The sequence below is a fragment of the Eptesicus fuscus genome, chromosome 13 (assembly GCF_027574615.1).
Source record: "Eptesicus fuscus isolate TK198812 chromosome 13, DD_ASM_mEF_20220401, whole genome shotgun sequence".
In the NCBI taxonomy this organism is placed as follows: Eukaryota; Metazoa; Chordata; class Mammalia; order Chiroptera; family Vespertilionidae; genus Eptesicus; species Eptesicus fuscus.
In genome coordinates this window covers 83,349,790-83,374,406 of record NC_072485.1, presented here as the reverse complement: position 1 = coordinate 83,374,406, position 24,617 = coordinate 83,349,790, and the positions used below count along the sequence as shown (strand labels likewise).

General features: G+C 67.7%; 1 protein-coding gene across 2 annotated transcripts in view; it reads left to right on the top strand.

The window, feature by feature from the left end:
• SHANK2 (SH3 and multiple ankyrin repeat domains 2) overlaps positions 1-24,617 on the top strand; it is a 159,641-nt gene that overhangs the window by 116,255 nt on the left and 18,769 nt on the right. The gene's annotated exons all lie outside the window — the stretch shown is intronic.

The window sequence follows — 24,617 nt, the reverse complement described above, 5'->3', positions numbered from 1 at the left end:
CCCAGACCTCGCAGAGAGCAGCGGGGCCGGCCCGCCCGAGCCGCTGAGCGCACAGGGCGGAGGCGCCGGGGACCGCGGGCTGCGGGTTGACCGCCGGGGAGCCATGCGGGCCGAGCTCCGGGCGCCCACCCGCCTGCACGAGCAGCCACGCACCCAGCTGCGGCTCGCTCTGCCCGAGCCCCGGGGGGGAGCTTCATAAGGTGGGGGGGGGGTGAGCAGGGTGGAGGCTGTGAGCCGAGCCTCCGCAGGGAGGTCCCGGGCCGGACACGCTCCCTCACTGGGCTCCGCCTCCTCTGGGCGCCTTCTCCCCCTGCGCCCCTCGGCGCCATCCGTGCGTCGCCCAGTTACGTGTTTGCACAAGGAATTTGGGGGGTCGTCTGTCTCCCTGGCTCTGAGCTGGGCGCCGACCACCCACCGCCTGCTCACAGCCTCGTGTCCTCGGGGTCCCTGTCTGTCCCCTGGGGCCAGGGCGGCTCCGCGGGGCCGAGGGCTCTGGACATCCCCTCACCTGCCCGTCGGCTGCGAAGGGGGTGCTGGGGGTGCTGTCGGGGGCCCTCCCCAGCTACCCCGTGTTCTCCCAGGGCCTCGTGCAGTTTCGAGAAAGCACCAAGGCCTGGGGGGGGCAAGGTGGGGCGCAGACTGGCCCCCGAGGGGCTGCTCAGCGTGGAGGGCATCTTCCCCGTTCCTAGTCTGCCTTACGAGCTGTGTGACCTCAGGCAAGACACTCACCCCCTCTGTTCCCCGTGTCATTCTCATGGTTACGAAGGGTCTTCTGCGGAGGGGTCTGTGTTCCTACGGGAAGGCTCCCTAGGTGCAGCGTGTCTCTCCCTGGGGCAGCTGGGGGGGGGGGTGGCCTGCACGGAGCAAGGGAGGGTGAGATCAGGGGGGTCCACAGCCCCCCACTGCTGCTGCCTGAGCGGCCCCTGGGCCTGAGCCCGGGTCGCCATCCAGGCCTTTCTGTGACAGGGTCTGTCCCGTGTCCCATGTCCCGCAGACAGCAGGGAGGGAGGCGCTGCCTGTGTGAGGGGCACGGGGGGAGTGGGGGGCGGGGGGACAGCAGGGCCGTGGCTGCGAGCGGTCGCCTGCCCCGCCTCTCCTGGGTCCCACTTGGAACGGGGCTGGCCCCTGGGGCCCCGGGGGCTGCTCCCTCCGCTCGGCCTGCGCCTCGAGGGTTACCTCGCGACACGGGGGCTTGGGCAGGACCCCGGGGCGGCCCTGAGTCCCTCTCCAGAGCCCGGGGGCCGTCCTGCCTGCGTCCTCACACCGTAAGCTGGGCTTGGAGTGGAACCTTCTGCGTGTTCTGTGACCCCTGTCCAGGGCGCCGTCAGCCTGCGCCCGTCTGTGTCACACCAGCGGGACAGCCACACCCAGTGGGATCAGCAGCTCCTCCAGGCCCCGGGGTCTGCCCGGGCCAGGGGGTTCCTGCTGCTTTTGGTTGTTTTTCATCCTCACCCGCGGGCTCTTTCCCGTTGGCTTTTAGAGACCGTGGGAGGGAAGGGGAGAGACAGGGAGAGGGAGGCACATGGACTGGTTGCCTCCTGCACACGCCCCACCGGCCAGGGGTCAAGCCTGCAGCCCAGGGCCGGGTCGGGCCCTTGGCTGGAATCGAACCTGAGACCCTTGGTCTGAGGGCCAAGCTCCAACCACTGAGCAGCACTGCCCGGGGCCTACCCACCAGTCACGTTACAGAAGAAGATGGGGGGTGAGAAGGGGTTTGTCTGGGGTCAGGAGACGGTGAGGTGGGTGTCGCCCTCCTGGCGACGGGTTGGGTGGCTCCCGGGTTGTCGGGCGCTCGGTGGTGGCGGAACGCTTACCGAAGCCTTCATTCCGGGGCCTTCCTGCCTCGCGGCCGGCTCTCTGCGGTGGCCTAGCCTCCTTCCCGGCTTGTGCTCCCGCGGGTCCTGGCACGAGCCCTCTGCCCCCTGCTCCGCTCCATGTGTGACCAGCCCCCCGGAATGTAGGCGGGCTTGTCAGAGGCCGGGGGATGCTCTTCGGGGCCTGTTTCCGAGGCTCGCGTCCACCCAGTCACGGGGACTGGCCACGTTTGCCTCTCCGGGAACTTGCTGTGCTCTCTGGGGGTTCACAGGCGAGCCCTCCGCGGGGGAGTCCTTAGAGGGACTGGTTTTGTTCGTGTGCGGCGTGAGGCAGGGATCCAGTCCGCGCCCCCCCCCCCCCCCGCCCATGTCAGCATCATGGGGTGGACGGAGGCGTTTTCCCCAGGGTCCGCGGTGCAGGTCTGCTGGGGCGGCCCCGTGATTGCCTCTGAGCAAGGCACCCTCCCCCACCCACTGACCTCTTCGGGATCCCGTGGGTTATTCTGGGCTCTTCCCTCTTCCCTGTGCCTCCTGAAACCAGCCTCTCAGGTCACCCCCCCCCCCCCATGGGGCTTTGACTAGAATCGTACTGACCCACGGGGAGTCAACCTGTTACATGACCTCGTCTCCTTGACCTGGGGCGTGACCTCGTCTCCTTGACCTGGGGCGTGACCTCGTCTCCTTGACCTGGGGCGTGACCTCGTCTCCTTGACCGTCTCGAACAGGTCTCGTCGTGGTCTGCGTCAGCTCCGCGCCGGCGCTCTGGGTGCACCCCGGGGGGTTCCGTTGGGTCCTCCGTGGGACATTTTTCCACGTCGCCGTTGCTGGCGGTCGCTGGAACGTGGAAGCCTCTGACGTGGTGTCCTGGCCTCTGGTCCAGCCGCCGTGCTCACGGCCGTGGGGACTCTGCTCCCTTAGTGTCGGTTCTGCCTCTCATTCCTCCGTCTGCCAGCCGGGCCTCTCCCAACAGGACGATGAGTAAGAGCGGTGATGCCGGGCCGGCGCGGCTCGGGTTGAGCAGCCACCTGGGAGCCAGGAGGCCACGGTTCGATTCCCAGCCACGGCACCTGCCGGGTTTCAGGCTGGATCCCCAGCGTGGGGCGTGCAGGAGGCCGCTGATCAATGATTCTCTCTCTCCCCCTCTCCCTTCCTCTCTCTGAAATCAGTTTTAAACATTAAAAAAGCAGTGGCTCAGGCAAACGTAACAGATTGTCTTAAAAAAATAAAGCGAAAGTGGTGGTGACGCGCATCCGCCCGATCCAGCGCTGTCAGAGTTCCCTCCGGGGAAGCCCTCGGTCTCGCCCTGGAGCCGGTTCCCGCTGCACTGCGAACGGAGATGAGATTGTATCGAGGGCCCTTGTCCGTCACTTGAGAAAATCCTGTGGCGTCTCTCCTGGGCCAGTTAATTACCTTAATCGACGTCCTGGTGGGCCGGCCGGCTCCCCGGGAACGGCTCACTCACGCGTGGTCTGTGTCAACGTGGCTACGTTCCCGCTAACGCTGCCCTCGGGGGCTTTGCCTCTAGGTTCACCCACAGCCTGGTCCCGTCTCAGACCCTCCTCTGCCTGAGAACGGCCCAGGGCAGCCTCAGGGCCCAGCTGGGTGCTCCCGCTCCCTCCCCCTCCCTTTCCCCCTCCCCCTTTCGCTCCCGCTCCCCCTCCCCTCCCCCTTTCCTTCCCCCTCCCCCCCTTCTCCTCTCCCTCCCCCTCCCTCCCCTCCCCTCTCTCTCCTGCTCTCGTTCCCCCTTTCGCTCCCGCTCCCCCTCCCTCCCCCTTTCCTTCCCCCTCCCTCCCGCTTCTCCTCTCCCTCCCGTTCCCCCTCCCCCTCTCCCTCCCACCCTCCCGCACCCTGACAGTGCCCCACCACGTGGCTTGTGGTTTCTTCTGGAACCTTCTGCAGACACGCCCCTTCCCTGGATGCTGTGGGCGGGAGGCCCAGGGGACAGGGAATTGGTGCGACCCGCACCCCTCGGCCCGGAGCCTGCCCTGCGCAGGGGCTTCTGGGAGTTCACCTGGGGCCGCTAACGAAGGACCGCTCGCCTGACGGCCGAGAACAGCAGGTTTACCCGCTCGGGGCCCAGAGGCCGGGTCCCAGGCAAGGTGTCAGGCGCCGGTTCCTCCTGCCTCGGCCAACTTCGGGGCCCCTGGCGACCCTCGGCTTGTGACCGCGTCACCCCGGCCCACCCCTGTCCACGGGGCCTCCTCCCTCGGGGCCTCCTCCCTGCTCATAGGGACCCGGCCATTGGAGTGGGACCAGCCCACTCCAGCCTAACCCACAGCTGCAAGACCCTCCTTCCCACCAAGTCTCCTCTGAGGGTCGGGGGGCCTGGCTTCTGGGGCAGGACCGCGGCCTGGTGGGCCCAGTTCCCGCCCTCCCCGCCCCGCTCCTCACTGGGGTGCGGCTGGTTCACAGTCACAGAGCAGGTGGCCCAGGCGGAGAGCGCCCCCAGGCTGGGGCTCCCCCAGGTGAGACGTCCCTCCGGGCCTCGGAAGCCGCATCTCAGAGATACGCTCTGGTCTCAGAACCAGCCTCGGCCGCTTTAAAATAAACGGTTGGGTTGCACGTAGCCCAGATGGTGCTGGGTATTTTTAACAAACGCAGCAGCTCCGCTGGGGGCGTGGGGGGTGGAGCCGGCTCGGGCGTCAGGGGCACCGGGCTGCAGCCCTCGGCCCGCCCGCAGGTGCGCGGAGGTCGCCTGCTCCGTGCGGGGGCCACGTGAGGACCGGCCCGGGGTCTGGGCTGAGTCCTGGCGAAGGGGGGAGGAGTGGGGGGGTGCCGAGGGCTGCACACACCCAGGCTGTGCCACGGGACCGTCCTCGCTCAGCCTCTCTCCTCCGGCGCCCTCCCCCGGGCTGTGGCCCCTCCCCCAGCCCAGCCCCGGGAGCAGGAAGTGGCAGGCGGGTGTGGCGGGTGTGGCGTCCCCAGGGAAGTGGCTCCCTAGAGAGAACCCACCCACCCCCAGGCTCGGAGCCCTTCTTGATCATTGTCTGTTCACGTTCACTTTTTAAGAAATATATTTTTTTATTGATTTCTGAGAGAAAGGGAGAGGGAGATAGAAATGACGAGAGAGAATCATGGACCGGCTGCCTCCTGCACGCCCCACACTGGGGATGGAGCCCGCAACCCGGGCCTGTGCCCTGACCCAGAACCGAACCCTGACCTCCTGGTTCCTAGGTCGATGCTCAACCACGGAGCCACGTCGGCCGGGCCGAGTTCACGTTTTAAATGTTTCATCGGAATGACCATGAACCACTTGAAGTGTCCAACTCGTGGCATTTGGCACGCCAGTGGCCCCCGCCCTTGTCTAGTTCCAGAACATTCCCATCACCCCACACTGAGCTCCGTGCCTGTCGGCAGCCCCTCCCACCCCGTCCCTCCTGCCCGGCCCAGCAACACGGCTGGACGCCCCGTCTCCTTGGAGCTGGGAGCCCGGACAGTTCATTCCGTGGAACGCCACGGTGCGTGGTCCTGCGAGAGGCTCCTTCCCCTGGGCAGGCTGTGGAGGGCCACCCACGTAGCGGGAGCTTCACGCCTTTCCACGGTGACGGTGGGGAGGCTGCGGTGCACAGCTCCGGGGCATTGCCCGGTGCGGGGGGGGGGGGGGGGGCAGCTCGCTCCCGGCAGGGTGGCGGAGAGGAGAGCCACGCACACAGGACAGTGTCTCGGGTGGGAAGTGGGTTGTGGCCGAGGAAGGTGAGCGTGGAGGGCCGTGACGGGCTCACTGTGTCCCCTGAGTTCCTGCAGGGAAGCCCCGCCCCCGTGAGGGGATTTGGAGGCGGGCTTTAGGAGGCAGGAGGGGTTAGATGAGGCCAGGAGGATGGGGCCCCTGTGACGGGATTAGCGCCCTTTGTAAGGAGAACGAGGACCAGAGCTCTGCTTCGGCCGCGGAGGACACGCCGGAGCCACCGTGCACCGGAAGGGCTCTCACAGGACTGACCGGCTGGCACCCCGATGATCTCGGACTCCCAGCTGCGACTGTAACACGCGTGTGTGTTTAGCCGAGGCCTGCGGTGCTTGATATGGTGGCCTCCAGGGGGTTGAGGCCCTGCCGGGTCCTCGATGGATGACTGAGCCTGCCCTCCCTCCAGGGCCTCTGGGGGTCCAGCGGAGCAGCGGGTGTGGTAGCTGCCAAGGCCCTAGAGTCTGTTTGTTTCGGGAAAAGCAAAGTCCATGTGCCTCTGGAGCAGGGTCTGCCGAGTCCAGGGCTGTTCTGCCTGCGATTCCTCTGGGACTCACCTGGGACTTCCCTGCGATCACGGCGCCAGCGGCGCTGTGGGTTTGGGTCCCACGTTCCATCTTGGCGTCTTCTCTGGCCCTTTTCCGTCCCATTCAAGTTCTGGGCCTTCTCTCCCCTCCTTCTCTCTTTCCTTTTTGAAAACTAACCTCTCAGCGGGGGCAGTGGGGGTATCCTCAGGGTGAAGGTCCTGCCCCCAGAGGGGCCCCTCCCGGGAGCCCGCGCCGCCTGGTTCCCTGTAGGTCTTTCCCACGCGCGCCTTTCCCTGAAACACGGCCTCATCGTCACGCGCGCTTTTCCTAAACGTCCCACGGAGAGCGCGGCCCACAGGGCAGGCACGGTTTTCCGTGACCCTGACGGCTGCGCGAATTCCCCGCCCGCCCCGCCCGCTGTGGGGGTGTTGCTGTGACGGTGACGTGTGGACCCTCCCTGGGGTCCCGGCGTCCCTGGCCTGGCCGGCCGGCCTCGCTGGGCTCCAGGGGCCCGTCTGCCGTGAGCCGGTGCAGAGGCGCAGCCCGGGAGTATGCGTTCCGTGCGCGGGGACCGGGGGGATCCCGTGTGGCCGTGGGCACGAGGTCAGCAGAGCCGTCCGGAGCGCGGGAGCAGGTCGCTGTGTGCGTGCAGATGCCCAGAGAGGCAGCGTGAGCGCCCTGTGTGCAGTCGCCCCTGGCAACGGGGTGAGGCTGGGGTGGCGAAGGGGGTTTCTCCCCCCGAATTGCTCATGTGGTTGGCAGTAGCAGTGCATTCTGGGGCAGCGTTCCCGACCAGCCGGCTGCAAGCTGCGCCTCCCGTGCCCTCCTCCCGGGGGGCGGCCAGCGGAGGAGCAGGAAGGAAAGGCCTTTTTCAAATGTTCGGCCGTCACGTGGCGCGTCCTGCCAGTTGGTTTCCATGGAGATGTTGCTACAGCCGAGCAGTAGATGCTGCCGGTACACACACCGCCCCTCCACGTGCCGCTCGGCTGGCCACACCGGTGCCTCCGCCAGGTCCCCATGGAGATCCAGTGCCCACGCGGCCCGCAGCCCGGGACAGCCTGTGCCCCGTCCCCGCAGCCCACGCCCCGGTGCCCCGTCCCCCGCAGCCCACGCCCCGGTGCCCCGTCCCCGCGGCCCACGCCCCGGTGCCCCGTCCCCGCGGCCCACGCCCCGGTGCCCTGCCCCCCGCAGCCCCACACCTGCAGGAATCCCCTCAGATACAGTTTAGCCCTGGCCAGTCGGGCTCAGTGGATAGGGCATCAGCCTGCAGACTGAAGGGTCCCAGGTTCAATCCCCGGTTGGGGCACATGCCTGGGTTTCGGGCTCGATTCCCTTTGAGGGGCGTGCAGGAGGCAGCCAATCCATGATTCTCTCTCATCGTTGGTATTTCTCTCTCTCCCTGGTCCCTTCCTCTCTGAAATCAATAAAAATACATATTTTAAAGAAGATATACAAAGTTCGGGCAACACCCTAGCACCATGGTTGGCAAACTGCAGCTCGCAAGCCACACGCGGCTCTTTGGCCCCTTGAGTGTGGCTCTTCCACAAAATACCACAGCCTGGGCGAGTCTATGTTGAAGAAGTGGCGTTAGAAGAAGTTTAAGTTTAAAAAATGTGGCTCTCCAAAGAAATTTCAGTCGTTGTGCTGTTGATGTTTGGCTCTGTTGACGTATGAGTTTGCCGACCACGGCCCTAGCAGAAAGGCCCAAACAAAGCAGGCGCTGGAGATGGATCAGGCTAAAACTGAGGGGTAAACTGAGGCAGGACCTAGTGGGGTTGGTCAGGGTCCTTGAGGTCCCAGACAAGAGGGGCTGGCTGGGTGCTCCATCAGTGCCCAGCTGGGGGCATGGCCGTGCCAGGGCCCTGGCCCGCAGAGGACAGACTGGTCAGAACTGGGAGCTCTGGGCTGGCGGTGGAGGCACAAGTCGGGGCAGAGCCTGGGTACGGGCTGGTGGCGGAGAGAGCCCGGCACGGAGAGGGGTGAGGCCAGCCTCGGGGAGCGTGTGGAGACCGGGCTCTGCCAGGATGCCCTCCAGTGCCGGCCCAGGGTGCGGTGTGCGCCCACATCCTCAGAGCGAGAAGCACAAAATTTTAGGGCGGGAACAGCAGGTAAGCGTCCCATTGCCTGTCCTCACCGGGGCCTGAGGGCTGGCCCTGACTCGGCACTTTCTCCAGAGAGAAACACGGATGTGAGAGGGAACGTTGGTCGTGCCTCCCGTTCATGCCCGACCGGGGACCAAACCCTTTGATATGCACAGGTCAGTGCACCTGAGCCGCCCGGCCAGGCCCCACGCCGGGACTGGGACGCTTGACCCAGCGAACGTGGGCAGGGCCGCTGGGAGGTCACTTCCGATCCTGGTCCCACGCTCGTATCTCTTCCTGCTGAGCCACACTCCCTGCGTGGGACAGCCCCTCTCGTGGCCTCAGTGGTCCCACGTGATGATGTGTTTTCCAAAGAGCTTTGTTGAGGTGTCATTGATGTGCAGTAAGCTTCATGTATGTAAAGTGTGTGATTACATGAGCTTTGACATGTACCCTGTGAAACCACGAGCAGGTTCCAGACCACAAACACCTCCACGGCTCCACGGCTGCCCGTGCCGTGTGACCCCTGCTCCCACCCCACCCACAGCCCCCGCCGCTCCGCTTCCCGTGGGTGGTGGATGGGGCCACGCTGTCTACGCTCTTCTGGGGTCCGGTTCTTTTCCTCAGCGTGATCATGTCAAGACTGCTGGTTCCCACCGTGCCTGCCTCCGTATTCCCGAGGGGGGTCCATTGTGGCGTGAACCCCTCCCGCATCCCAACCCTGGAAAGACCGGCTACCGCCTTCCCCAGGAAATCCAGTAGAAAATCCCAGGCAAGATTCTGATTGGCCAGGCTTGGGTCACATGATCGTCCTTACACCAATCACTGCCGCCTGGGATGTGGGAAGCTCTGATTGGCCAGAACGGGTCATGTGGGTTCAGGACCATAGAAGGCATGTCCTCCCGGGTCGGTGTTGAGGGACCTCGTAGGGAACCGCAGCAGGAGAGGGCGATGGCTGGGCACAGGCACATGGGGAGCTGCTGGGCACGCAGAGCAAGGGCCCACGATGCCACCGCCACCGGCCCCTTCCCCCGCCTGGGCCTCCCTCGGGTCAGCCGGGCAGCGGCCCAGGAGTTCCCGCTGTGCCCTCACAGGGACCCCCTGCCCCCTCCGTCCCCCTCTCCCGCTGTAGCTCTGGGACCAGTCGGGCCGAATCCCTGCCCCCCGCCTGGACTCCGGAGGGAATGCAGGCGCAGCCTCCAAGCCGCGCCTCCGGGAGCCCCACAGCCTCCCCGGAAGCCGGAAGCCTCCGCTCAGCCCTGCACCCGCTGGGCAGAGGCTGCTGTCCGAGGTGCCGGGTGCCCTCCAGGTTCAGAGGAGGGGATGGAGCCTGAGCGTGAGCCCCAAGCTGCCCGGCTCAGGGACGGAGCCCGCACTGCCCCTGGTCATCAGCTACGCTCTCCAGGCTTCCCAGGCTGGTGACCAGCTGGTGCCGGGGCTCAGGAAGGAGGGGCTTCCCTGGGAGAGGCAGGAAGGAGGAGAGCGGGGGTGGGGGCGGGGGGGGGGCATGCCGCACAAGGTGCTCTGCGCTGCCTTCTTAACTGCCCCAGAGCCGGCTCCACCCATGGCCCGCGCTCTGCCCAGGACCCACTCTCCCCCGGGAGAGGAGGAGGAGGAGAAGGGGGAAGAGGAGGAAGGGGGGGAAGGGGGGCAGGCCAGCAGCAGGCGCCGCCGTGGGAGGAGGCGCAGGGCGGCCTCCGGGGAACAGTGGCTGTCTCCGCTGTGAAGGGCTTTGGGGAGTCGAGTGCACTCTCCCCGCGGAGGTTCCCTGGCCGCCCCAGGAGCCTGCCTCCTCGGACTGTTTTCTCAGTTACTGAACAGAGAGCCCCTGCGAGGAGCTCAGGGAGCTGAGGGGGAGGGGGGGGCAGCTCAGCGGCCCCAGCCAGGGGGGTCAAAGAGGAGGTGGGGACCCCTGGTCCCAGACAGCAGCTGCCGGTGCCGAGGACGCCGGCTCCCAGGCTCCCCCTGTGGACAGGCTCCTCCCGCCGCGTCACAGACACCGGCCCAGCCGGGGTGGGCGCCATCCTCCGGCCCATCGGGGGGCCCCCCGCCTGCAGCTCGGCGGTCTCCCCGTCTCCGGGTCCTTCTGGCCTGTCTCCCCGCATGTTCTGGCGTGAGCAGCCCTGCCCGCCCATCGAAGCCGCTTGGGCTGGGAAATGCGTGCTCAGCAGCCTCCCGGCCGCCCCACAGCCGGCCTGCTCCCCGTGGTCCGGGGGCGGAAGGGCCGCTGTCCCGAGGCCGCCGTCCTCACGTGGCCGCCGTGTGGGCGTGTCCCCGGCTCTCCCGCGGGGACACCTGTCGGATCGCAGGAGGGCCTGCCGTGCCGTCGCACTTTTAACCAGCCACCTCTTCGTTTTTTACGTTGACTTCAGAGAGGAAGGGAGAGGGAGAGAGGGAAACATCGATGATGAGAAAGAATCATTGACTGCCGCCTCCTGCACCGCCTCCCCCTTACTGGGGATCGAGCCCGCAACCCGGGCATGTGTCCTGACCAGGAATCGAACCGGGACCCTTCAGACCGCAGGCCCGCGCTCTATCCACTGAGCCACACCCACCGGGCTGGGCCACCCCTTAAAGGCCCGGCTCCACGTCCCGTGGTGTGAGGTCCGGGCGTCAGGACCCTAACCCGTGAATTTTGGGGCCGCAGTTCAGCCCATAAACACCCAGCAGAGGAAGCTTGCCGAGGGCCCGCATGGGGTCGGCGATAACCGAGTGCGTTTGTCGTGGGGGCAGCACCCCCTGGACAGACCGTGCCCCCAGCAGCCACTCGGAAGGTTCCAGAAGCCTCGCCACCAACCAAGGCCAAGGGCACAGCTGGCTGCCCGAGGGGCCGATGGCGCCCGGCGGGACTCTCCGGTCTCGGTGGGCGGACGTGGCGAGTGGAGCTCTCTGTCCCGGCGGTGAACGCGGGACTCCAAGGCCTGAGGTTTCCCTGCTCAGATCAGCCCCTCAGACGGAACGCGGCCGGTCTCCAGGGAGCCGCGGACAGAGGGCAGCGCCGGGCGGGTGCGCGGCGGCTCAGGGTTCCCTGTTCAGCGCCCGCGTCTGTCTGACCCCCAGCACCCGTGGGGCTTTCTGCGTCTCTCGGGGCTGCGATGACGGGGTGCCCAGCACGTGGATCTCGGGGGGCATGGCTGTGGAAGCCGGGGTTCCCCATTGCCACCTGCCCTGCCCCCCGCCCCCTCCCCTCGCCCTCGGTGCTGCTGGCCGGCCTCTCCTCCATGGAGGCTCCCGACTCGGAGCCCCAGCCCCCGGGGCCCCATGGGGGGGCCAGGGCTCCTCACCCGCCGCACCTCCAGAGCAGCTTCCAGAAGCTTCCCCGTCAGTCCCTCCCGCGGGCCGGCACAGGGACTTGGGGGCGGGCCTGGGTCCAGCCCCGCTCGAGGGCTCCCCGTGTGGGGGGTCTGTGCACTCACTCGTGTGCTTTCCGTTTGCGATGACGCCGCCTGCGGCCGGCGCTGCCCGGCCCGGCCCGACAGACAGACCCGTGTGCGGGCGCTCCGTGGCGCGGAGGGGGCCGCCTTGGGCGCCTGCCGGTACGCGATGGGCACTAGGAACGTGGGGCCGCGAGGTCGTGTGAGTCTCGGCCGGCCGTGGCTTTAGGGCTCCACGCGGTGTCTACGCCGCTTCATCCACAGCCGCCAAGACCGGGGCAGGCGGGCCGTCCCTCAGCAGGTGCGGGCGAGGCGGTCCACGCCGACGGCGGAGGTCGTCCGGGGACAAGGGAACCAGCCTGGCGGGGGGCTCAGTGGTGAGAGCATCGCCCGCGCACTGAAGGGCCGCGTTCGGTTCCCGGTGAGGCGCGTGCCCGGGCTGCGGGTTCGTCCCCTGGCCCAGTCGGGGCGCGTGCGGGAGGAACCGATCCAGAGTTTCTCGTGTCTCAGTCCTCGCTCTCCCTCCTCCCCCTTCCACTCTCTGAACAATCAGCGGGCGAAGAAACATCCTCGGGCGAGGATTAGCCAAAACACACGTGCTACCGAGACGTGAGGGAACGCAGACGCTTGTCACAAAGGCCGCACACGTGTGGCCTCCACCTCAGACGCGCTGGAAAAGGCAGCGCCGTGGGGACAGGGACAGGGCCGGCGCCGGGGCGGGCGGGGCCAGAGGGCTCAGGGCCGTGAAACGTGAGCGGGACGGTGAGGTTGGGTGCGGGACGTTACACGTCTGTTCAAACAAACCCTGAGGCCGTGTGACGGGAGTGGCCCTCGTGTACACTGTGGGCTCCGTGACCAGTGTATCCGTGTTGGCTCATCGGCTGTAACACGTGTCACAACACAGGTGTCCCCTCCGCCCCCCAAGTCCACCTACTGAGCCCATAGCCCGCCCCCCCCCCCCCCCCCCCCCGTTCCTCAGAGCGCGGCCGTGTGCGCCGGCAGAACCTCCGAAGACGGACGCTACAGCGAGGCCCCAGGGAGGGCTGATGCCGTAGGACGGACGGGTCCTCCTGTGAGGAGGTGAGGACACGGGACGCAGGGGCCACGGGGACCGGGAGGAGACGGCGTCCACACGCCCAGGACGGAGGCCTCGGGACCAGCCTCCAGGACGGGCAGGGAGAGTCTGTGGCTGCAGCCGCCCAGGGCGCTCACGCAGATCATGGCACCGGGTCCCAGAGGAGGTCGGGGGGCCAGGATCATGGGAACCGGGTCCAGGAGGAGGTCGGGGGGCCAGGATCATGGGAACCGGGTCCAGGAGGAGGTCGGGGGGCCAGGATCATGGGAACCGGGTCCAGGGGGAGGTCGGGGGGCCAGGATCATGGGAACCGGGTCCAGGAGGAGGTCGGGGGGCCAGGATCATGGGAACCGGGTCCAGGAGGAGGTCGGGGGGCCAGGATCATGGGAACCGGGTCCAGGGGGAGGTCGGGGGGCCAGGATCATGGGAACCGGGTCCAGGAGGAGGTCGGGGGGCCAGATCATGGGAACCGGGTCCAGGAGGAGGTCGGGGGGCCAGGATCATGGGAACCGGGTCCAGGAGGAGGTCGGGGGGCCAAGATCATGGGAACCGGGTCCGGGGGGAGGTCGGGGCCCAGATCATGGGAACCGGGTCCAGGGGGAGGTCGGGGGGGTCCCGGAGGAGGTCGGGGGGCCAAGATCATGGGAACCGGGTCCCAGAGGAGGTCGGGGGGCCAAGATCATGGGAACCGGGTCCGGGGGGAGGTCGGGGCCCAGATCATGGGAACCGGGTCCAGGGGGAGGTCGGGGGGGTCCCGGAGGAGGTCGGGGGGCCAAGATCATGGGAACCGGGTCCAGGAGGAGGTCGGGGGGCCAAGATCATGGGAACCGGGTCCGGGGGGAGGTCGGGGCCCAGATCATGGGAACCGGGTCCAGGGGGAGGTCGGGGCCCAGATCATGGGAACCGGGTCCAGGAGGAGGTCGGGGCCCAGATCATGGGAACCGGGTCCAGTGGGAGGTCGGGGGGTCCAGGGGGAGGTCGGGGGCCCAGATCATGGGAACCGGGTCCAGGGGGAGGTCGGGGGGTCCAGGGGGAGGTCGGGGGCCCAGATCATGGGAACCGGGTCCAGGGGGAGGTCGGGGGGTCCAGGGGGAGGTCGGGGGCCAGGATCATGGGAACCGGGTCCAGGGGGAGGTCGGGGGGTCCAGGAGGAGGTCAGGCCCAGATCGTTCGGCCGGGCTGGCTGGCCCCTCGCTCATTGTCATGCTGAGCCCTGCCCACCCTCTGGCCACATGTCCAACCGCAGGCGTGATGGCAGCGAGAGCCCGCACTGTCCACGGTGCCCACGGCCTGCCCGGTCCCCCCTTTCCCCCCCTCCCCTGCAAGCCGGTGGGAAATCGCCTCCCGGATGCGAAGGGACTGGCGCCTGGGAAACGAGGCGTCCCCTCCCCGGGGAGCTCCCGTTTGCTCTGGATTAACTTCTCAGCCGCTGCTGTGAGTGAAGCACGTGATAAATTGCTCCTCGTGATGGGGGCCAGGCGGAGCGAATCCAGCCATCCGTCTCCCCACGCTTGGCGCCAGCGCGCGCCTCGGCCCTCGATCACTGGGGGGGGGGGGGGGGGGCCTCATGCGCTCCCGGTGGGGAGACCTGCAGGTGGATGGTGCCTCCTGGGGCTCCGCTGGGCCCGAACCCGCAGACCCTGAGGCCGGGCCGGCGCTGGACACTCCCAGCCCCTTTGGTGCGCCCTGCTCCCGGGATGGCCAGCCCGCAGTCCCTGGTCACACGGCTGTACCCGGACACCCTCCCCACCCACCGTCCGCTCAGCCAGGCCCTGTCCCCTCCCAGCCCTGCACCCTCCCAGCCCTGTCCCCTCCCAGCCCTGCACCCTCCCAGCCCTGCACCCTCCCAGCCCTTTCCCCTCCCAGCCCTGCACCCTCCCAGCCCTGTCCCCTCCCAGCCCTGCACCCTCCCAGCCCTGTCCCCTCCCAGCCCTGCACCCTCCCAGCCCTGCACCCTCCCAGCCCTGCACCCTCGCAGCCCTGCCCCCCTCCCAGCCCTGCACCCTCCCAGCCCTGCACCCCTCCCAGCCCCGGGGGCCAGAGGTCTGAACTCAGTGTCAGCCACTGCCCCATCAAAGGCCCTCGTAGAAGAATTGCTGTGGGGTGAATCGTGTCCCCCAAACCCACCAGTCAAAGCCCTCGGCCCCCTGAGCCTCAGGATGTGGTCTCACTGGGGAACGGGCGGTCGCTGTGGAGTAGGCTGGGGCCCTGACCGCGATGGCGGTGAGCTTGTGAGAAGGGGAAACGGAGGGCGGGGGGGGGGGGGGGGAACACACGCCATGAGGTCCTGGGGCGGAGGAGGGTGTGACTGAGCCAGGGGAAGGCGGGGGCCCCGCAGGCCAGGCCTCAGTCTCCCTCAGCCCCGCCCACCCCCTCCTGCGCTCTGAGGCCCGTGATCTGCTGTCCTGCCGCCCCCGAAAGCTCACTCGCTGGACGCCGGCCACGGGGTCGCCTCAGATTCCAGACCCAGAACGAGGCAGGCGCGTGCGGCCGGGCCCCCTGCCCCTGCTCGGCCCTCGGCTTCGTGTCCACGCAGCCGCCTTCTCCGTGTGCGCCCCCGCCCGCCTGCGTGTCCGTGATGAGCGTTAGAGCCGGTGAGGTCACAGCCGTGACAGGTGGAGGCGGGGTCACTGCGAGCGAGGCCGGCGTGCGGCCTGGTGACATGGCCATCCGCTCGGGGCTTCCCAGCCAGCCCACTGCTCCTGGCTGACTCGCCTGGAGGGGCGGGGCCCCTGCTCAGATGGGGGTCCCCGTGACGCTGTCTCTGGGCCGAGGCTCCTCCCCAGGCGGGCCCTGCCGGCCGCTGTTCTGACGGACGCGGTCTCTGACGGGACACGGTCTCTGACGGACGCGGTCTCTGACGGGATGTGTCTTCTTCCCGCGGCCCCGCCATCCCCGGCCCCTGTTCCTGCTTCAGAAGCGTCGCCCGGCTCCCTCCTCGCGTCACGGCTCCACACTGAAGGGCAGGACTCTGCTCGTTCTGTGGGGCGTTCGGGGGCCACCTCCCAGCCTCAGCTCAGGGCAGGACGGCTCCCGGGTCCCGAGTCAGCCGCCCCTGTGACCCACCCCCCATCGGAGCCTGGACACAGGCCTCCCCTGCCGGGCGGAGCGGGCGGCTCAGTCACAGCTGCGGGCCCCTGGGAAGGACTGGGGGCCACTTGGAGGACGCGGTCCCTGGGCCCCTGTGGGCCCTGCTGGCTGTGGCCCCAGGGGGACCCGCCAGGTCCCGTGGGGCAGGGCTGACGCTGGACCCAGCCCCGTGCAGCCTGAACCCCGCGGAGAGGACAATGGCACCCGGTCCCTCTCCCCACCTCCCTGCTCCATGCTCGCTGGCCGAGGGCATGCTGGCCTGGGACCGGGCGGCTGAGTGAGCACAGGGCCGCAGCACCGATCCGGTGCATCAGCGCCTTAAGCCAGCCCTTCGGGGACCGGAGCCCTTCACGCGCCCTCTACGCTAATCAGCCATGGGCCCAGCCGGCGTGGCTCCGTGGTTGAGCGTGGAGGTCACGGTTTGGTTCCCGGTCAGGGCACAGGCCCGGGCTACGGACTCGATCCCGTGTGGGGCGTGCTGGAGGCAGCCGATCCATGATCCTCTCTCATCATTGATGTTTCTCTCTCTCTCTCTCTTCCTCTCTGACATCAATACAGATACACACTGAGTGGCCAGATTATTGTGCATTCGGAGATCATAATAATCTGGCCACTCAGTGTGTGTGTGTGTGTGTGTGTGTGTGTGTGTGTGTGTATATATATATATATTAGAGGCCCAGTGCATGAATTCGTGCATGGGTGGGGTCTGGCCAGCCTGGCCAGGGGGAGGGGCCATGGGCGGTTGGCCGGCCTGCCTGCTGGTCGAACTCCTGGTCGAGGGGACCATTTGCATATTAGCCTTTTATTCTATAGGACAGACACTGAGTGGCCAGATTATTATGCGTTCAGAGATCATCATCATCTGGCCACTCGGTGTATATTTTTTGAAGTCCAGCCGGCGGGTCACTGGCCTGCGTCCCACGGGGACGTGCCCTCCCAGTGGCCGCTGGGCGTGGGGCCTGCTGCACTAGCCCCAGTCCCTGCGCCAAGGAGCCGACGGGGCTGGCCAGCTGTCAGCGAGCGGCGGGCGGTGCCCGGGGCCGCCATAGCCGTGGCCACACACGGGCCACCAGACCGCAGGACGGATCCTCACCCGGTGCCAGAGGCCAGGGTCCGACGTCGGCCTCACGGGCTGGGATCCAGGTGTCAGAGGCTGCCCGGCTCCGGGGAGGGTCCTTCCCGCCTCCTCCCCCTGGGCTCCAGGCGCCCTGGGCCTGCGGCCGCATCGCCCCGTCCCTGCCTGTCTTCCCGCGGCCGCCTCCGCGTGTCAGCTCACCGCCTCTCACTAGGACGCCCGTCTCGGCCCAGAGTGGCTGCAGAGGGCCCGGCCTGAGCACCCGCGTCCCGGCCGGAGGCTGGAGGAAGGGGCCGGCACTTCCCTGAGAAAAGCCCTCCCGGCGCCGGGGCTCGGTGGGTTGGTATGCTGGTCCGATCCCAGGTCGGGGCACACGCCTGGGCTTCGGGCTCGATCCCGGGACGGGGCGGGCAGGAGGCAGCCGATCGATGTTTCGCTCTCACATCTATGTTTCTCTCCCCCTCTCCCTTTCTCTCTCTAAAAACCAGTAAGATGTTTCTTTTAAAGACAGAAAAGCTGAACTTCCCAAGCCTTTCGGCCCCAGGAAGTGGCAGCTGGGCCCCTCCGGACGCTCGGGGCCTGGGGGGGGGGGGGGGCCTGGGGGGCAGCCCCGCCCCCAGCAGCACCTCGCCCCCAGCCCCGCGCACAGCGGCCGGAGCCAGCCCACACGCTGACGCAGCGGCGGCTTATTTTAGTCCGGCCTCCTGCTCCGCGTCCGCCAGGCTGAGCTCCCCCGGAAAGGAAGCAGCAGGAGGCGGGACGATGCGGGCCAGGCCTCCGAGGGCCCACAGTGGTGACGTGGGGGGGGTCGCGTCCTCATGGCCGGAGGGAGTGGGTGTCTGCAGAGTGTGGCCCGACCGTCCCTGGGCCACCTGGGTCATGTGGCCCCATTCTGGCCGCACCCCGTCTGCGAGGCCGGGTGTCTGGTGGGCACACCCCCCCCCCCCCCCCGCCATCACAACCAGCAGTTCGTCCCTAGTGCGCGGGGCCCTCCCCCGCTCCTCGCGGGCTGAGCGTGTGGGTGCACTCTCCCCGCGTCGCCCACGCTGCGTTACTTCCTGTGGGCTGTTCAGAAAGGGGGCTGGGCCCTGGCTGGGTCGGCTCAGTGGATAGAGCATCGGCCTGCGGACTGAGGGTCCCGGTTCCGTGCCGGTCAGGGCACAGGCCCGGGTTACAGGCTCGATGCCCAGCGGGGGGCGTGCAGGGGTGGCAAAGGGGTGGCCCAGACGGGCGGCGGGGCGGGAGAGGGCCGCGGCACGGGCACAGCGCCCTGCTGGAGCGACGGGGAGGCGGGGAGCTGGAGGGGGCTGCTCGGCAGGTACCTGAGCCGCGCCATGAGCCGTGCCCTCTGACCGAGTTCGTCCGTGAGCCTCGCCTCAGCGGTTTGCGTGCCGGCGCCGCGCCCCAGGTCTCACGTGTTCCCAGTCACAGGTGAGCCCCGCCCCGGAGGATGGCGGGGGTGACATGTTCTTTCCGTGAAACGTGTGCCTGGCGGCCTGACCAGAGTGGCTCGGGGTTGAGCGTCGACCTAGGAACCAGGTGGCCAGCAGTTGGCGTCCCGGTCGGGGCGCCTGCCCGGGTGGTGGGCTCGATCCCCAGCGGGGGGCGTGCAGGAGGGAGCCGGTCAGTGATTCTCTCTCCTCACGGATGTTTCTGTCTCTCTACCCCTCCCCCTTCCTCTCTCAAATCAGTAAAAACGTATTTTTTAAGTTTGTTTTAGAAAACAATAAAGTACGTACATCCTGTTAACGCTCACCCGTGTTCTCCGCGGTCCCTGGGGGGCGGCCAGCGCGGCCGTGGCTGCGAGCCGGGAGCTGTGGTGCTCGGGGCCGACGTGCCCGGCAGCCCTGGCCGCTTCCCCGCCGGGAGGCCACCGTCGGGCGTGGGCGGGGTGACGTCGTGGGTTAGGTTTTCAAACCGGGTGAATGTTCGGCCTCGTTTTAAAGCAGTTAAGTCAGCGCGACTTTAATCTCTGGAAGCAAACGCAGGTAGCTTAGTGGGCACAGCCACACGCCCAGCGACGGCACTAACAGAGGACTCGGAACGGAGCGTGTGAGTCGCTACGGACACCGGACACCGCAGCTCCTCTCGCCACTCCGGCCGGCCGGCGCCGTGTGGTCAGTCTGTCCGGTGTGGTCGGCCTGTCCCGTGTGGTCGGCCTGTCCCGTGTGGTCGGCCTGTCCCGTGTGGTCGGCCTGTCCCGTGTGGTGGGCCTGTCCCGTGTGGTGGGCCTGTCCCGTGTGGTGGGTCTGTCCCGTGTGGTCGGCCTGTCCCGTGTGGTCGGTCTGTCCCGTGTGGTCGGCCTGTCCCGTGTGGTCGGCCTGTCCCGTGTGGTCGGCCTGTCCCGTGTGGTCGGCCTGTCCCGTGTGGTCGGCATGTCCCGTGTGGTGGGTCTGTCCCGTGTGGTGGGCCTGTCCCGTGTGGTCGGCCTGTCCCGTGTGGTGGGTCTGTCCCGTGTGGTGGGCCTGTCCCGTGTGGTGGGTCTGTCCCGTGTGGTGGGTCTGTCCCGTGTGGTGGGCCTGTCCCGTGTGGTGGGTCTGTCCCGTGTGGTGGGCCTGTCCCGTGTGGTGGGTCTGTCCCGTGTGGTGGGTCTGTCCCGTGTGGTGGGTCTGTCCCGTGTGGTCGGTATGTCCCGTGTGGTGGGTCTGTCCCGTGTGGTGGGCCTGTCCCGTGTGGTGGGTCTGTCCCGTGTGGTCGGCCTGTCCGGTGTGGTCGGTCTGTCCCGTGTGGTGGGTCTGTCCGGTGTGGTCGGTCTGTCCCGTGTGGTGGGCCTGTCCCGTGTGGTCGGCCTGTCCAGTGTGGTCGGTCTGTCCCGTGTGGTGGGTCTGTCCCGTGTGGTGGGTCTGTCCCGTGTGGTGGGCCTGTCCCGTGTGGTGGGTCTGTCCCGTGTGGTCGGCCTGTCCCGTGTGGTCGGTCTGTCCGGTGTGGTCGGTCTGTCCCGTGTGGTGGGTCTGTCCCGTGTGGTCGGTATGTCCCGTGTGGTGGGTCTGTCCCGTGTGGTCGGTCTGTCCCGTGTGGTCGGCCTGTCCCGTGTGGTCGGTCTGTCCGGTGTGGTCGGTTTGTCCCGTGTGGTGGGTCTGTCCCGTGTGGTCGGCCTGTCCCGTGTGGTCGGTCTGTCCCGTGTGGTCGGTCTGTCCCGTGTGGTCGGTCTGTCCCGTGTGGTCGGTCTGTCCCGTGTGGTGGGTCTGTCCGGTGTGGTCGGTCTGTCCGGTGTGGTCGGCCTGTCCCGTGTGGTGGGTCTGTCCCGTGTGGTCGGCCTGTCCCGTGTGGTCGGTCTGTCCCGTGTGGTCGGTCTGTCCCGTGTGGTCGGTCTGTCCCGTGTGGTCGGCCTGTCCGGTGTGGTCGGCCTGTCCCGTGTGGTGGGTCTGTCCCGTGTGGTGGGTCTGTCCCGTGTGGTGGGTCTGTCCCGTGTGGTGGGCAGGAGCGTCCGTGGTGGGGGCCGGTGGCTGGTGAGCAGGTGACGGGGTGAGGGACGCGCAGGTGTCGTTCCTTCACGCGGTCGCCGGGTGTCGTCTCGTCGCTTCTGCCCTTCGTTGCTCCTCCCGTGGACGTGCTTGTGGGTCGTGTCGAGAAGTCACGGCCGAGCTCCCGGCCCTGGGTTTCTCCGTCGTCCTCCGGGGGCTCGCCGGTCCCGGCACAGCGGCCGTCCGTGCGGCCAGCCCGCGAAAGTCAGTGCGTCCCGTTCGTTCCTGCCGCGGCGCCCGGCGTCCCCCCACCCCCTCGCTGGGAAGGGGCGGCCTTCCCGGCACTGACCCCCTGTGCCTCTCGGGGAGCACGCTCGGGGTGAGGGGCTGTGTCTGGGCGCCCCCGTAGCTGACGGCAGCAGCTTCCTGGCGGCCGCGAAGGTGGAGATGCCGGGCGTCCGTTGGTTCTTCCGTCTCGCGCTGGCTGTTGGGTCCTTGGCGTCCGCCGACGTTTCCAGGTGTGTCTGTGCCGCGTTCACCCAGCAGCTGGGATGGAGCCCGCTCGTGGGGCCGCCCGGCTTTCGTGCGGGGCAGAGCCCGGAACAGACGGTGAGAAGGCAGAGGCCGGTGCGCGGGAAACGGGGGAGAAACGCTGCTCGCGCGCCCAGTGAGCCGAGAGGCGCCCACATCCCGCAGAGAGAACACGGGGCTTCGAGATAGGACAGCAGCCTGGCCGGCGGGGCTCGGGGGTTGAGTGTTGACCTTTGAACCAGGAGGTCAGGGTTCAGTTCCCGATCGGGGCACGTGCTCAGGTGGCGGGCTCGATCCCCAGTGTGGGGCGTGCAGGAGGCAGCTGATCCGTGATTCTCTCTCATCACTGAAGTTCCTCTCTCTCTTCCTCTCCCTTCTCCTCTGAAACCAAGAAAAACTATATATTTTTTTAAAAGCGTCAGAACAGGAGCGGAGCAGATTCCTCCGTAACAAACCCAGGAACGGAGGAAAGGAGCCCCTCCCCCAGCACGTCCCCGCCGCGGGCTTTGGGCGCGTGTCCCGCACGCGAGGGAGCGGCCGCGAGGTGTTGGTGCGGACCCCTCGCTCTCCGTTAGCTCCGCCCTCGCTGATTTCCGTCTGCGGGAGGCCGTGAGCTCCCCCAGGGAGGAAGCACAGGAACCAGGAGGCTCACGGACGCAGGCGGCGGCGGGGGGGGAGGGGGGGCGGACAAGGGTCCGGGGGGGGGGGGGAGGGGGCAGGTGGTGACGGAAGGAGGCCTGACTTGGGGCGAACACAGTGCAACATGCAGACGACGTGCTTGGAATGTGCGCCCGGAACCTGTGTCCCTTTATCAACCGACGGCACGCCAATAGGTTCAATAAAAAGTAAATTTAAAAGCAGCAACTTTCTGCCTGGCCGGTGTGGCTCAGTGGATAGAGCGTCGGCCCGCAGACGGCAGGGTCCCGGGTTCGATTCCACGTACCCTGGCTGCAGGCTTGATCCCCGGCCCCCGGCGGGACCTATGGGGGAGGCAACAATCGATGTGTCTCGCTCCCCTCGATGGCTCTTTGTCTCTCCCCCTCCCTCCCACTCGCTCTAAACAGCAATGGAAACGCATGGCGGGGGCGGGGGGGGGGCGGGTTTAACGGCTACGACCAAAGCGCGCTGCCACGCTGACTGTAGCCGCTTCGCTCTGACCCCGTCAAAGCCCGCGTGGCTGAGCGGCGCTACCAGGTGCATCGCGTGGACGGCGTGGGGCCTGCTCCGGGCTGCCTCCTGCACCGCTGGGACATGCCCCCGTCTTTCTGGGACGCCCTTTCCCTGGAGTCTATTAAAAACTAGAGGCCGGCGCACGGCGTTCATGCACAGGGGGCGGGGGGGGAGGGTCCCTCAGCCCGGCCTGCGCCCTCTCGCAGTCGAGACCCCTAGCTCCTTACTGCCCACCTGCAGCGGAGGCCGGAGAGGCTCCCGTCCCGCCGCTGCGCTCGCCAGCCCTGAGCCCTGCTTCTGGCTGAGCGGGGCTCCCCCGTGGGAGCGCACTGACCACCAGGGGGCAGCACCGAGATGGGGAGCTCGCAGCAGGGCTCGGCGCTCCCGGGGACGCCCCTCACTGTGGCAGCTGAGCCACCCACGCTCTGCCCTCTGGGGTCTCGAGGCAGGAAGCCGGCCGGAGCCTGAGGTGGCCCAGGCCCGTGGTCGGCAAACTGCGGCTCGCGAGCCACACGCGGCTCTTTGGCCCCTTGAGTGTGGCTCTTCCACAAAACACCATGGCCTGGGCGAGTCTATTTTGAAGAAGTGGCGTTAGAAGAAGTTTAAGTTTAAAAAATTCGGCTCTAAAGAGAAATTTCCATCGTTGTGCTGGTGATAGTTGGCTCTGTTGGCCAAGGAGTCTGCCGACCGCTGGCCCAGCCCACACTGCCCGGGCCCGGCGCTTCCGGTGCCGCCCTCCCGCCCAGAACCTGCCGACCGCCTTTTAAAACAGCCCTCGGAGCTTCGGGCACCGTGTGCGCCTGGGGTTCGGGGTGGGGGCGCCTTTGTCCCCCCTCGTTGTCCTCACCCTCCACGCTCACCTCCACCAGCCAGGCTGCCGTTCACGTTTGCAGGTGAAGCCATTCTCAAACCGGCAATGGGGGGGGGGGGGCAGGGTCCCTCTGAAAAATAAATGCATGGGGTCAAGGGTTCAAGACACCCAACACAGACTCGGAAGGAATCCCGCGGGTGAGTGACGGGGACACAGACACGAGACGCCCCTGGGCCCGCCGTCCGGAGCAGGGGCGGCTTCGGCAGCAGCTTCCCCACGAAGACCAGCGGCAGCCCGGGCGGCGCCCGAGGGCTGGAGCCGCGGCCCGTTCCCCAAAGGCTGCAGGTTCCATGCCCGGCCGGTCGGGGCGCACCCCGGGCTGTGGGTGACCCGTCAGGGAGCGTGCAGGAGCCGGCCGACCGATGGTCCTCTCTCCCCTCTCTCTCTCCCTCTCTCTCCCTCTCTCTCTCTCTCTCTCTCCTCTCTCCCTCTCTCTCTCTCTAACTCGATAGAAACAGCCTCGGGTGAGGATTTTTTTAGAAAAGAAGACAAACCACAAAACACCGGTGTATTTAAAGATTTTGAGAAGCGATTTACATAACGAGGAAGTGTTTGGATTTGAATTTGTTAAGTACGTAGAAAATTAAACCAATAAACAAATTGCTTGGCTCCGGAGAACACGGAATGTGCGGGAAAGGCAGTCACCGTGGTGTATCCTGTGTCCTTAAGCAGCTATTACACGTCGTGATGTGAACGGAACGTCGATCTCGGTAAAATCGTAACTGTGACTGGAAGATACCGGCACTCGGACGTGGCGGGCGGGGGGCGGGGGGGGAGGAAGAACGCTAACTGGGTGACTTTGACCTCCCAGAGGACACCTGGCGGGCGATATGGCGGTTGTCACGTGGGGGGGGTGACAGAACCCAGGGACCCTGCTGGGCCCTACAAGCAAAGCGCCCGCTGGTCCCCGTGGCGCCTGCCCGCTGAGGAGCTCCGGGCACCACCCCTCCCCACAGTGGGGCGTCCGCAGGTGATGCCCGAAACCCCAACACCGAGCGGCCACAGGGCCGGGTTTGGAGAGGCGGCGACAGACGCGGGGGAGGGAGGGAGGCTGCGCCTCGGGCGGGGCGGGAGGCGAGCCGGGGAGCTGTCTCTAGACCGCACGCGTTCGACGTTTTCAGCGAGGGTTTCCGTGGGCAGGGCTGCGGGAGGCGGGCATCTCCGCCCTCAGACGCTCCCGGGCCGGGTGGGCACGGCTTGGCTCCTGCCCTCGCCGGGACCGCATCATGCGCTCCACCTCGAACTGGACCCCCTGCGCCTGGCGGCCTGGCTCCGCAGGGCCCGCGGGAGGCACACCGCGCCCCCTGGTGGCAGCGTGCCGGAGTCGCCGGCCGGCTTCCCGAGGGGCAGGGCCCCAGGGAGGATGGAGATGCCAGTCCGCCTCGGTCCGTCCCCGACGGGCAGTTGGGAGCATCTGAGCTGAAGGCTTGGTTCGCCGAGCGGCTGGGGGAGTCACGCGTGGCGCTGCGCGTGCCGCTCGCCCCACCACGCGGGGGAGGAGCGTGGAGCTGAGCGTTCCGTCCTGGGCCTGCCTGTTCCTGTTGGCACGGAGTCCGCTTGCCCCTTTGCCGGCCCCTCTCGTGGGCATCGCGGCACGCGCTCCTGGCACCTCTGCCCGCCCTGCCACGCGCTCCTGGCACCCAGGCCGCAGGTCCCGGAGCCCACACGGCCCCGCTCGGCGCGTCTCTTGCTTTGGGGGCGGGGCTCCATCGGAGCTTCTTGACTTGGCGAAGCCGGAGGAGGATGTCAGGCGGGTGTGGCCGCGGGGGCGGGGAGCGAGCGGCCAGGGGCAGGGGGGCTCTGTGCGGGCCACCGCCCCACACGGCTGGAGCAGCAGGTCCCTCTGCCCGGGAACAGGGGCACACGTGTCTTCACGGGCAGGGAGGCAGCGGGACGGGGACTCACGTTCGCCGTGGTGGGTGAATG